Source organism: Eleutherodactylus coqui, unplaced genomic scaffold, assembly GCF_035609145.1.
Source record: "Eleutherodactylus coqui strain aEleCoq1 unplaced genomic scaffold, aEleCoq1.hap1 HAP1_SCAFFOLD_327, whole genome shotgun sequence".
NCBI lineage: Eukaryota > Metazoa > Chordata > Amphibia > Anura > Eleutherodactylidae > Eleutherodactylus > Eleutherodactylus coqui.
The window spans coordinates 66,528-80,000 of NW_027101922.1; positions in this window are offsets into that span (position 1 = coordinate 66,528).

Consider the following 13,473-nt stretch of genomic DNA (forward strand, 5'->3'; position numbering starts at 1 on the left):
CTGGCTGCCCCTGGGGCCGGGCTGGAGCCCCTGGGGGTCGGCCTGGGGGTGTGGAGGGGCCCCCTGAGAGCACCCAACAGCAGTTGCTCAAGACCCTGCCTGAGCCTCCGATGTGCCCAGGCGGGACCCCAGGAGGCCGGGCACAGACCGCAGCCTGCCCCCTTGCCGTCCCATGAAGCTTGCACGGTCAGAAATGTTTCAAAGTCCCCACGGGGGGAGAGTGTTGACGGCGAGGGGGTGCTGGCTGCTCCAGGGGCCGGGGGCAAACCCTGGAGGCTGGGCACGGACTGCGGCAGCCCCCCTTGCAGTAGAACAAAGTTTGAGGAGACAAGTCATGAAAATGACAAAGTCCAAACTGCTCCATGCGCCGGCCAGGGGTGCGGACCCGGCAGGCCGGGCCGGCGGGGGCTGCAGCTGCCGGGGCTGAGCCGAGTGTCAGTGCAGGTCCTGAGAACCGGGAAGGGGACAAACCTGTGACTCCAGGCCGGGTTGGAGTTCCAGGAGGTCGGCAGGACTCTGGAGGTTTTCCCCTTGGCATTTTCCCATTGGCCACAATGGGGGAAGTCAAAAAAGCACCCCCAGCAGATGTATGCAGAGGGGCTGGCTGGTGATGGGGAGCGGGCTGTTGGCAGCGGTGTGCTGGCTGCAGAGGTGTGCATGGGCGGCTGCGGAGGGTCCCCCTGAGTGCACCTGCCAGCAGTGGCTCAACACCCTGGCTGAGCCTCCGATGTCCCCGGGCAGGACCCCAGGAGGCTGGGCAGAGCCCGCCGCTTGCCCCCTTGCCGTTTGACGAAGCTTGCACGGTCAGAAAAGTTTCAGAGTCCCAACGGGGAGAGAGTGTTGACGGCGAGGGGGTGCTGGCAGCTCCAGCGGCCGGGGGCAACCGCTGGAGGCTGGGCCCGGACTGCGGCAGCCCCCCTTGCAGTCGAACAAAGTTTGAGGAGACAAGTCATGAAAATGACAAAGTCCAAACGCTCCAGGCGTGCCGTCCAGGGGGGCGGACCCAGCTGGTCGGACCGGCGGGAGCTGCGGCGGCCGGGGAAGAGCCGAGTGTCAATGCAGGTCACGAGAACCGGTATGAGGGTAAACCTGGCCGCTCCGGGCCGAGGCACGGTTCCAGGAGGGCGGAAGGAGCGGGCCCGCTTCCCCTGATAGCGCCGACGGCGGTAAAATAAGGCCTCGCAAAACGTCAGCACGAACACCTTGTCGGGGTATAAGGGAACGAGCGGTGTGCGGTCTTTGACAAAGTGACAGTGTTTCTCAAAAAAGCACCCCCGGCAGATGTGTGCAGACGGGGCTGGCTGGTGTGGGAGAGCGGCGGGCTGTTGGCAGCAGTGTGCTGGCTGCAGGGGTGGCCCGGGGCGGCTGCGGAGGGCCCCCAAAGCGCACCTACCAGTGGTGGCTGAAAACCCCCGCTGAGCCTCCGATGTGCCCGGGCAGGACCCCAGGAGGCCGGGCAGAGCCCGCCGCTTGCCCCCTTGCCGTTTGACGAAGCTTGCACGGTCAGAAAAGTTTCAAAGTCCCCACGGGGGGAGAGTGTTGACGGCGAGGAGGTGCTGGCTGCTCCAGGGGCCGGGGGCAACCCCTGGAGGCTGGGCACGGACTGCGGCAGCCCCCCTTGCAGTCGAACAAAGTTTGAGGAGACAAGTCATGAAAATGACAAAGTCCAAACGCTCCAGGCGCCGGCCTGGGGTGCGGACCCGGCTGGCCGGGCTGGCGGGAGCTGCGGCGGCCGGGGCTGAGCCGAGTGTCAATGCAGGTCCTGAGAACCGGGAAGGGGACAAACCGGTGGCTCCAGGCCGGGTTGGAGTTCCAGGAGGTCGGCAGGACTCTGGAGGTTTTCCCCTTGGCATTTTCCCATTGGCCACAATGGGGGGAAGTCAAAAAAGCACCCCCAGCAGATGTATGCAGAGGGGCTGGCGGGTGACGGAGAGCGGGCAGTTGGCAGCTGTGTGGTGGCTGCAGGAGGTGGGCCTGGGCGGCTGCGGAGGGCCCCCAAAGTGCACCTACCAGAAGGGGCCCAAGACCCAGGCTGAGCCTCCGATGTGCCCGGGCAGGACACCCAGGAGGCGGGGAGCAGCCCCCGCTGAGGTCCATGGCATGTGCCAGAGGCGAGTCTTGGAGAAAAAACGACAAAGTCCAAACGCTCCAGGCGCCGGGCAGGGTGGCGGACCCGGCTGGCCGGGCCGGCGGGGGCTGCGGCTGCCGGGGCTGAGCCGAGTGTCAATGCATGTCCTGAGAACCGGGAAGGGGACAAACCGGTGGCTCCAGGCCGGGTTGGAGTTCCGGGGGGTCGGCCTGACTCTGGAGGTTTTCCCCCTGGCTTTTCCCCATAGGCCAAAACGGGGGGAGCCAAAAAAGCACCCCCAGCAGATGTATGCAGGAGGGGCTGGGGGGTGACGGAGAGCGGGCTGTTGGCAGCCGTGTGCTGGCTGCAGGGGTGGGCCTGGGCGGCTGCGGAGGGCCCCCTGAGTGCACCTGCCAGCGGTGGCTCAACACCCTGGCTGAGCCTCCGATGTCCCCGGGCAGGACCCCAGGAGGCCGGGCAGAGCCCGCCGCTTGCCCCATTGCCGTTTGACGAAGCTTGCACGGTCAGAAAAGTTTCAAAGTCCCAACGGGGAGAGAGCGTTGACGGCGAGGGGGTGCTGGCTGCTCCAGGGGCCGGGGACAACCCCTGGAGGCTGGGCACGGACTGCGGCAGCCCCCCTTGCAGTCGGACAAAGTTTGAGGAGACAAGCCATGAAAATGACAAAGTCCAAACGCTCCAGGCGCCGGCCAGGGGGGCGGACCCGGCTGGCTGGGCCGGCGGGGGCTGCGGCTGCCGGGGCTGAGCCGAGTGTCAATGCAGGTCCTGAGAACCGGGAAGGGGACAAACCGGCGGCTCCAGGCCGAGCTCGAGTTCCAGAAGGTCGGCCTGACTCTGGAGGTTTTCCCCCTGGCTTTTCCCCATAGGCCAAAATGGGGGAAGTCAAAAAAGCACCCCCAGCAGATGTATGCAGAGGGGCTGGGGGGTGATGGAGAGCGGGCTGTTGGCAGCCGTGTGCTGGCTGCAGGGGTGGGCCTGGGCGGCTGCGGAGGGCCCCCTGAGTGCACCTACAAGTAGGGGCCCAAGACCCAGGCTGAGCCTCCGAAGTTCCCCGGGCAGGACACCCAGGAGGCGGGGAGCAGCCCCCGCTGAAGTCCACGGCATGTGCCAGAGGCGAGTCTTGGAGAAAAAAATGACAAAGTCCAAACGCTCCAGGCGTGCCGGCCAGGGGGGCGGACCTGGCTGGCCGGGCCGGCGGGAGCTGCGGCTGCCGGGGTTGAGCCGAGTGTCGATGCAGGTCCTGAGAACCGGGAAGCGGACAAACCGGTGGCTCCAGGCCGGGTTGGAGTTCCAGGAGGTCGGCAGGACTCTGGAGGTTTTCCCCTTGGCATTGTCCCATTGGCCACAATGGGGGAAGTCAAAAAAGCACCCCCAGCAGATGTATGCAGAGGGGCTGGGGGGTGATGGAGAGCGGGCTGTTGGCAGCCGTGTGCTGGCTGCAGGGGTGGGCATGGGCGGCTGCGGAGGGCCCCCTGAGTGCACCTGCCAGCGGTGGCTCAACACCCTGGCTGAGCCTCCGATGTCCCCGGGCAGGACCCCAGGAGGCCGGGCAGAGCCCGCCGCTTGCCCCCTTGCCGTTTGACGGAGCTTGCACGGTCAGAAAAAGTTTCAAAGTCCCAACGGGGAGAGAGTGTTGAGGGCGAGGGGGTGCTGGCAGCTCCAGGGGCCGGGGGCAACCCCTGGAGGCTGGGCACGGACTGCGGCAGCCCCCCTTGCAGTCGGACAAAGTTTGAGGAGACAAGCCATGAAAATGACAAAGTCCAAACGCTCCAGGCGCCGGCCAGGGGGGCGGACCCGGCTGGCTGGGACGGCAGGGGCTGCGGCTGCCGGGGCTGAGCCGAGTGTCAATGCAGGTCCTGAGAACCGGGAAGGGGACAAACCGGCGGCTCCAGGCCGAGCTCGAGTTCCAGAAGGTCGGCCTGACTCTGGAGGTTTTCCCCCTGGCTTTTCCCCATAGGCCAAAATGGGGGAAGTCAAAAAAGCACCCCCAGCAGATGTATGCAGAGGGGCTGGGGGGTGATGGGGAGCGGGTGTTTGGCAGCAGTGTGCTGGCTGAAGAGGTGTGCATGGGCGGCTGCGGAGGGCCCCCTGAGTGCACCTGCCAGCGGTGGCTCAACACCCTGGCTGAGCCTCCGATGTCCCCGGGCAGGACCCCAGGAGGCCGGGCACAGACCGCAGCCTGCCCCCTTGCCGTTTGACGAAGCTTGCACGGTCAGAAAAAGTTTCAAAGTCCCAACGGGGAGAGAGTGTTGAGGGCGAGGGGGTGCTGGCAGCTCCAGGGGCCGGGGGCAACCCCTGGAGGCTGGGCACGGACTGCGGCAGCCCCCCTTGCGGTCGAGCAAAGTTTGAGGAGACAAGTCATGAAAATGACAAAGTCCAAACGCTCCAGGCGTGCCGGGCAGGGTGGCGGAGCCGGCTGGCTGGGCCGGTGGGAGCTGCGGCTGCCGGGGCTGAGCCGAGTGTCGATGTATGTCGTGAGAACCGGTATGAGGGTGATCCTGGTCGCTCCGGGCCGAGGCACGGTTCCAGGAGGGCGGAAGGAGCGGGCCCGTTTCCCCTGATAGCGCCGACGGCGGTAAATTAAGGCCTCGCAAAACGTCAGGACGAACACCTTTTTTGCATATAAGGGAACGAGCGGTGTGCCGTCTTTGACAAAGTGACTATTTCTCAGAGTGCTGGAGTGGGGACCGCTCAAAGTCAAAGCTCCGCGGCCGCCCCTCTGCCACCTCCCCGGGAGCAGAGTCGTCGAGCGCGAGTGTCCCCACTCCGCCTGTCCAGGCCGCGGGGCCGACAGGCTGGCTGGCTGCCCGGGGAGACCCCGCTCTCCGAGCGGCCGGGCGCCACGTTTCGAGAGGTGTGCGAAGCCACCTTGGGGGCCTGCGGAGGCCCCCCTGAGAGCGCCTCCAAGCCCTTGCTGAGAGCCCTGTCCTAGATGCCTGCGCGGGCAGGCGGGACCCCACCAGGAGGCCGTGCACAGCCCGCGGCAGCCACTGCTGAAGCCCAGGGCAGTTGGCAGAGATGAGTCTTTGAAAAAAAATGACAAAGTCCAAACGCCTCCAGGCGCCGGCCAGGGGGACGGACCCGGCTGGCCGGGCCGGCGGGAGCTGCGGCGGCTGGGGCTGAGCCGAGTGGCGATGCATGTCCTGAGAACCGGGAAGGGGACAAACCGGAGGCTCCAGGCCGGGCGGCAGTTCCAGGAGGTCGGCCTGACTCTGGAGGTTTTCCCCCTGGCATTTTCCCATTGGCCAAAATGGGGGAAGTCAAAAAAGCACCCCCAGCAGATGTATGCAGAGGGGCTGGCTGGTGATGGGGAGCGGTCTGTTGGCAGCAGTGTGCTGGCTGCAGAGGTGTGCATGGGCGGCTGCGGAGGGCCCCCTGAGTGCACCTGCCCGTGGTGGCTGAAAACCCAGGCTGAGCCTCCGATGTGCCCGGGCAGGACCCCAGGAGGCCGGGCACAGAACGCCGGCTGCCCCCTTGCCGTTTGACGAAGCTTGCACGGTCAGAAAAGTTTCAAAGTCCCAATGGGGAGAGAGTGGTGACGGCGAGGGGGTGCTGGCTGCTCCAGGGGCCGGGGGCAACCCCTGGAGGCTGGGCACGGACCGCGGCCGCCCCCCTTGCAGTCGGACAATGTCTGAGGAGACAAGTCATGAAAATGACAAAGTCCAAACGCTCCAGGCGCCGGCCAGGGGGGGCGGACCCGGCTGGCCGGGCCGGCGGGGGCTGCAGCTGCCGTTGCTGAGCCGAGTGTCAGTGCAGGTCCTGAGAACCGGGAAGGGGACAAACCGGTGGCTCCAGGCCGAGCTCGAGTTCCAGGAGGTCGGCCTGACTCTGGAGGTTTTCCCCTTGGCTTTTCCCCATTGGCCAAAATGGGGGAAGTCAAAAAAGCACCCCCGGCAGATGTATGCAGAGGGGCTGGCTGGTGATGGGGAGCGGGCTGTTGGCAGCGGTGTGCTGGCTGCAGAGGTGTGCATGGGCGGCTGCGGAGGGCCCCCTGAGTGCACCTGCCCGTGGTGGCTGAAAACCCAGGCTGAGCCTCCGATGTCCCCGGGCAGGACCCCAGGAGGCCGGGCAGAGCCCGCCGCTTGCCCCCTTGCCGTTTGACGAAGCTTGCACGGTCAGAAAAGTTTCAAAGTCCCAACGGGGAGAGAGTGTTGAGGGCGAGGGGGTGCTGGCAGCTCCAGGGGCCGGGAGGGAGGCCCTGGAGGTGGGCCTGGGGGGTGTGGCGGGGCCCCCTGAGAGCACCTACCAGCAGTTGCTCAAGACCCTGCCCGAGCCTCCGGTGTTGCAGGGCAGGACACCCATTGGCGGGGAACAGCAGGTGGCAGCCCCTGCTGTAGTCCTTGGCAGTTGGCAGAGATGAGTCTTTGAGAAAAAACGACAAAGTCCAAACGCTCCAGGCGCCGGGCAGGGTGGCGGACCCGGCTGGCCGGGCCGGCGGGGGCTGCGGCTGCCGGGGCTGAGCCGAGTGTCAAGGCATGTCCTGAGAACCGGGAAGGGGGCAAACCAGTAGCTCCAGGCCGGGCTAGGGTTCCAGGAGGTCGGCCTGACTCTGGAGGTTTTCCCCCTGGCTTTTCCCCATAGGCCAACATGGGGGAAGTCAAAAAAGCACCCCCGGCAGATGTATGCAGAGGGGCTGGCGGGTGATGGGGAGCGGGCTGTTGGCAGCCGTGTGCTGGCTGCAGAGGGCCCCCGAGGTGCTGCACCTACCAGTAGTTGCTCAAGACCCCCCCTGACCCTCTGGTGTTGCAGGGCAGGAAACCCAGGAGGCGGGGAACAGCCCGTGGCAGCCCCTGCTGAATCCCACGGCAGTTGGCAGAGATGAGTCTTTGAGAAAAATGACAAAGTCCAAACGCTCCAGGCGTGCCGGCCAGGGGGGCGGACCCGGCTGGCCGGGCCGGCGGGAGCTGCGGCTGCCGGGGCTGAGCCGAGTATCGATGCATGTCGTGAGAACCGGTATGAGGGTAATCCTGGGCCCTCCGGGCCGAGGCACGGTTCCAGGAAGGCGGAAGGAGCGGGCCTGTTTGCCCTGATAGCGCCGACGGCGGTAAATTAAGGCCTCGCAAAACGTCAGGACGAACACCTTTTTTGCATATAAGGGAACGAGCGGTGTGCCGTCTTTGACAAAGTGACTATTTCTCAGAGTGCTGAGAAGGGAGTGGGGACCGCTCAAAGTCAAAGCGCCGCGGCCGCCCCTCTGCCACCTCCCTGGGAGCAGAGTCATCGAGCGCGAGTGTCCCCACTCCGCCTGTGCAGGCCGCGGGGCCGACAGGCTGGCTGGCTGCCCGGGCAGACCCCGCTCTCCGAGCGGCCGGGCGCCACGTTCGAGAGGTGTACGAAGCCACCTTGGGGGCCTGCGGAGGCCCCCCTGAGAGCGCCTCCAAGCCCTTGCTGAGAACCCTGTCCTAGATGCCTGCGCGGGCAGGCGGGACCCCACCAGGAGGCCGTGCACAGCCCGCGGCAGCCACTGCTGAAGCCCGGGGCAGTTGGCAGAGATGAGTCTTTGAAAAAAAATGACAAAGTCCAAACGCCTCCAGGCGCCGGCCAGGGGGACGGACCCGGCTGGCCGGGCCGGCGGGAGCTGCGGCGGCTGGGGCTGAGCCGAGTGGCGATGCACGTCCTGAGAACCGGGAAGGGGACAAACCGGTAGCTCCAGGCCGGGCTAGAGTTCCAGGAGGTCGGCCTGACTCTGGAGGTTTCCCCCCTGGCTTTTCCCCATAGGCCAAAGCGGGGGAAGTCAAAAATGCACCCCCAGCAGATGTATGCAGAGGGGCTGGCTGGTGATGGGGAGCGGGCTGTTGGCAGCGGTGTGCTGGCTGCAGGGGTGGCCCGGGGCGGCTGCGGAGGGCCCCCGAGGTGCACCTACCAGCAGTAGCTCAAGACCCTGCCTGAGCCTCCGGTGTTGCAGGGCAGGACACCCAGGAGGCGGGGAACAGCCCGCGGCAGCCCCCGCTGAAGTCCATGGCATTTGCCAGAGGAGAGTGTTGGATGAAAAAACGACAAAGTCCAGACGCTCCGGGCGCCGGCCAGGGGGACGGACCCGGCTGGTCGGGCCGGCGGGAGCTGCGGCTGCCGGGGCTGAGCCGAGTGTCGATGCATGTCGTGAGAACCGGTATGAGGGTAATCCTGGGCCCTCGGGGCCGAGGCACGGTTCCAGGAAGGCGGAAGGAGCGGGCCCGCTTCCCCTGATAGCGCCGACGGCGGTAAAATAAGGCCTCGCAAAACGTCAGGACGAACACCTTTTTTGCATATAAGGGAACGAGCGGTGTGCGGTCTTTGACAAAGTGACTATTTCTCAATGTGCTGAGAAGGGAGTGGGGACCGCTCAAAGTCAAAGCACCGCGTCCGCCCCTCTGCCACCTCCCTGGGAGCAGAGTCATCGAGCGCGAGGGTCCCCACTCCGCCTGTGCAGGCCACGGGGCCAACAGGCTGGCTGGCTGGCTGCCCGGGCGACCCCCCCCCTCCGAGATGCCGGGCCGGGGCAGACTGTGCAAACGAGCGCGGGCGTGTTTTCTTCCCCTGGGGTGGAGCCCTTCCACCCCACGCCGTCCGAGGCCCGTTGGCCTCGGGCGGCCTGCCTCCGAGAGTGGGAGAGAGACGGAGGACGGCGGCCCGCGGCGGCGCGAGGCGTCCCCGTTGTTCCACCACGGCTGCCAGCCGGTCGATCCTGCCGGTAGCCTGGGCTTGTCTCCGCTCCGCCTGTCCAGGCCGTGGGGCCCACAGGCGGCTTGCCCGGGAAGACCCCGCTCTCCGAGCGGCCGGGCGCCACGTTCAAGAGGTGTACGGAGCCACCTGTGGGGGGTCTGCGGAGGCCCCCCCTGAGAGCGCTGATAACCCTGTCCTAGCTGCCTGCGCGGGCAGGCGGGACCCCCAAGAGGCCGGGCACAGCCCGCGGCAGCCCCCGCCGAAGTCCACGGCAGTTGGCAGAGACGAGTCTTGGAGAGAAAACGACAAAGTCCAGACGCTCCAGGCGCCGGCCAGGGGTGCGGACCCGGCTGGCCGGGCCGGCGGGAGCTGCGGCTGCCGGGGCTGAGCCGAGTGTCGACGCATGTCGTGAGAACCGGTATGAGGGTAATCCTGGGCCCTCGGGGCCGAGCTACGGTTCCATGAAGGCGGAAGGAGCGGGCCTGTTTCCCCTGATAGCGCCGACGACGGTAAAATAAGGGCTCGCAAAACGTCAGGACGAACACCTTTTTTGCATATAAGGGAACGAGCGGTGTGCGGTCTTTGACAAAGTGACTATTTCTCAGAGTGCTGGAGTGGGGACCGCTCAAAGTCAAAGCACCGCGGCCGCCCCTCTGCCACCTCCCTGGGAGCAGAGTCATAGAGCGCAAGTGTCCCCACTCCGCCTGTGCAGGCCGCGGGGCCAACAGGCTGGCTGGCTGGCTGCCCGGGCGACCCCCCTCCGAGATGCCGGGCTGAGGCGTAGGCAGCCGCCTCCATCACCACCACCCAAGGCGAGAGAGTGGGTCAACGGGAGAGCCGTCGCGGCCGGGGGACCCTCGCCGCGCCCATGTCCGGGGAAGGACCACAAGGGCCCTGCTCCCCGGCGCCCCGGCGAGCGGGTTCACCCTCGGCGCGTACGGCTCTCGAGGATGGGGAAGGGACGCGCGTGGGCGTCCCTCCCGTCCCCCGCGGAAGAAGGCGAGCGACTCTGCGCGTCGGGACACCCCGCGGAGCCCCCTGCGGGGGGAGTACTCCGGGGGAGAAGCGTGGCGCAGGGGGTGCAGCCCTTTCCCAGGCCACCGTGCGACGGCGTCGGTGGGGCCGACGCCGAGAGAGAGAACGATCCGGGCTCTCCCGCCTCAGGGCGGCCGAGAGCGGGGCACGGGCCCCACGTTTGGTGAAGGTTTTCCCGAAAGCGAAGGACCCCCGCCTGTCCCCTCGGGCTCCGGCCGATGCGGGCGGTCCAGGGCGGGGATAGGGGACGGCGGCCTGCGGACGACGCGCTTTATCCCCAGAAGGAGCGAGGCATGAGGGGGTGTTCCACCCCCGCCGGCCGGTCTCGCTCCTTCTCCGGGCTACCCCTCGGCGGAGTAAAGACCCCCGGGTCAACGCTCCCGCGTCCGGGCGCCGGCGCGCGTCCCCTTCCCGCGGGGGGTGGATCCCTTCCACCCCCGGCCGTCCGAGGCCCGTGCGCCTCGGGCGGCCTCCCTTCCGAGAGAGGGAGAGAGAGAGACGGAGGACGGTGGTCCGCGACGGCGCGAGGCGTCCGTGTTGTGTTCCCCACGGCGGCTACCCGGTCGATCCCGCCCGCCGGTAGCCTTGGCTTGCCCCCGTTCCGCCTGTCCAGGCCGCGGGGCCGACGGGCTGTCTGCCCGGGTAGACCCCGCTCTCACCGAGCGGCCGGGCGGCCACGTTCAAGAGGTGTACGAAGCCACCTCGGGGTGGAGCCCTTCCACCCCTGGCCGTCCGAGGCCCGTGCGCCTCGGGCGGCCTCCCTTCCGAGAGAGGGAGAGAGACGGAGGACGGTGGTCCGCGACGGCGCGAGGCGTCCAACTTGTGTTCCCCACGGCGGCTACCCGGTCGATCCCGCCCGCCGGTAACCTTGGCTTGTCCCCACTCCGCCTGTCCAGGCCGCGGGGCCAACAGGCTGTCCGCCCGGGTAGACCCCGCTCTCCGAGCGGCCGGGCGCCACGTTCAAGAGGTGTACGAAGCCACCTTGGGGGGGCTGCGGTGCCCCCCACCCCTGAGAGTGCCTCCCAGGCCGAGGGAGCCCGGCGGTCGAGTGTCGTAGGAAAGCGCGTGCCACGGCTGTGTCGGTCACAGGGGCCAGAGGTAGTTTGGGCAACGGCTTAGATCCGTATGAAGCTCATCCTTTCCGGCCTGTTCTGGCGGCGGCTAGGCGCGCGCGCGCGAATGGCACGACACCCCTGGTTCCAGCGAGGCGACGGCGCCCCGCACCCCACTCTCCGGGCCGAGCAGAGCCCCCGAGCGCAAGAGTCCCCGCTCCGCCTGTCCAGGCCGCGGGGCCAGCAGGCTGTCTGCCCGGGTAGACCCCGCTCTCACCGAGCGGCCGGGCGCCACGTTCAAGAGGTGTACGAAGCCACCTTGGGGTGGAGCCCTTCCACCCCTGGCCGCCCGAGGCCCGTGCGCCTCGGGCGGCCCCCCTTCCGAGAGAGGGAGAGAGACGGAGGACGGTGGTCCGCGACGGTGCGAGGCGTCCAACTTGTGTTCCCCCACGGCGGCTACCCGGTCGATCCCGCCCGCCGGTAGCCTTGGCTTGCCCCCACTCCGCCTGTCCAGGCCGCGGGGCCGACGGGCTGTCTGCCCGGGTAGACCCCGCTCTCCGAGCGGCCGGGCGCCACGTTCAAGAGGTGTACGTAAAGCCACCTTGGGGGGCTGCGGTGCCCCCCGCCCCGAGAGTGCCTCCCATTCCGAGGGGAGCCTGGCGGTCGAGTGTCGTAGGAAAGCGCGTGCGCGGCTGTGTCGGTCACACGGGCCAGAGTTAGTTTGGGCAACGGCTTAGATCCGTATGCAGCTCAACCTTCCCGGCCTGTTCTGGCGGCGGCTAGGCGCGCGCGAACGTCACGACGCCCCAGGTTCCAGCGAGGCGACGGCGCCCCGCACCCCGCTCTCCGGGCCGTGCAGAGCCCCCCCGAGCGCAAGAGCCCCCGCTCCGCCTGTCCAGGCCGCGGGGCCGACAGGCTGTCTGCCCGCGTAGACCCCGCTCTCACCGAGCGGCCGGGCGCCACGTTTAAGAGGTGTACGAAGCCACCTTTGGGGGGGCTGCGGTGGCCCCCTGCCCCGAGAGTGCCTCCCAGGCTGAGGGAGCCCGGCGGTCGAGTGTCGTAGGAAAGCGCGCGCGCGGCTGTGTCACACGGGCCAGAGTTAGTTTGGGCAACGGCTTAGATCCGTATGCAGCTCAACCTTTCCGGCCTGTTCTGGCGGCGGCTAGGCGCGCGCGAACGTCACGCCGCCCCAGGTTCCAGCGAGGCGACGGCGCCCCGCACCCCGCTCTCCGGGCCGTGCAGAGCCCCCACGAGCGCAAGAGCCCCCGCTCCGCCTGTCCAGGCCGCGGGGCCGACAGGCTGTCTGCCCGCGTAGACCCCGCTCTCCGAGCGGCCGGGCGCCACGTTCAAGAGGTGTACGAAGCCACCTTAAGGGGGCTGCGGTGGCCCCCTGCCCCGAGAGTGCCTCCCAGGCTGAGGGAGCCCGGCGGTCGAGTGTCGTGGGAAAGCGCGCGCGCGGCTGTGTCACACGGGCCAGAGTTAGTTTGGGCAACGGCTTAGATCCGTATGCAGCTCAACCTTTCCGGCCTGTTCTGGCGGCGGCTAGGCGCGCGCGCACGTCACGACGCCCCTGGTTCCAGCGAGGCGACGGCGCCCCGCCACCCCACTCTCCGGGCCGAGCAGAGCGTCCGCTCTCGCTCCTTGGAGCAGAGCCCCCGAGCGCAAGAGTCCCCGCTCCCGCCTGTCCAGGCCGCGGGGCCGACAGGCTGTCTGCCCGGGTAGACCCCGCTCTCACCGAGCGGCCGGGCCGCAACGTTCAAGAGGTGTACGAAGCCACCTTGGGGGGGCTGCGGAGCCCCCCCTCCCCATGAGAGCGCCTCACAGGCTTTGCTGATAACCCCGTCCTAGCTGCCTGCGCGGGCAGGCGGGACCCCCAGGAGGCCGCGCATAGCCCGCGGCAGCCACCGCTGAAGTCCACAGCAGTTGGCAGATAGGAGTCTTGGAGAAAAAAACGACAAAGTGCAAACGCTCCAGGCGCCGACCAGGGGCGCGTACCTGGCTGGCCGGGCCGGCGGGAGCTGCGGCTGCTGGAGTTGCACCGAGTGTCGATGCATGTCGTGAGAACCGGTATGAGGTTGAACCTGGGCCCTCGGGGCCGAGGCGCGGTTCCAGGGAGACGGAAGGAGCGGGCGTGTTTCCCCTGATAGCGCCGACGACGGTAAAATAAGGCCTCGCAAAACGTCAGGACGAACACCTTTTTTGCATATAAGGGAACGAGCGGTGTGCGGTCTCTGACCAAGTGAGTATTTCTCAAACTCGAAGCACCCGCGGCGGCCTCCCCTCTGCCGCCACCCCGCACCCTCCTGGGGCAGAGCCACCGAGAGCAAGAGTCCCCCCCGCACTCCGCCTGCGCAGGCCGCGGGGCCAGCAGGCTGGCCGGCTTGCCCGCCCGGGTGACCCCCCTCCGAGACGCCGGGCGGAGGCCTTCCCACGCGAGAGAGTGGGTCGACGTGAGAGCCGACGCGGCCAGGGGACCCTCGCCGCGCCCCTGTCCGGGGCAGGACCTCAAGGGCCGAGCACCCCTACCGAGCCCCGGACGAACTCCGGCGAGCAGGTCCACACGCCGGCGTACGGCCCTCGGCGACGGGGAAGGGACGCGCGGGCGCCCCTCCCGTCCCCCGAGCCAGAGTCCCGCCCTTGGCCCCCTCCGCGGGGTCA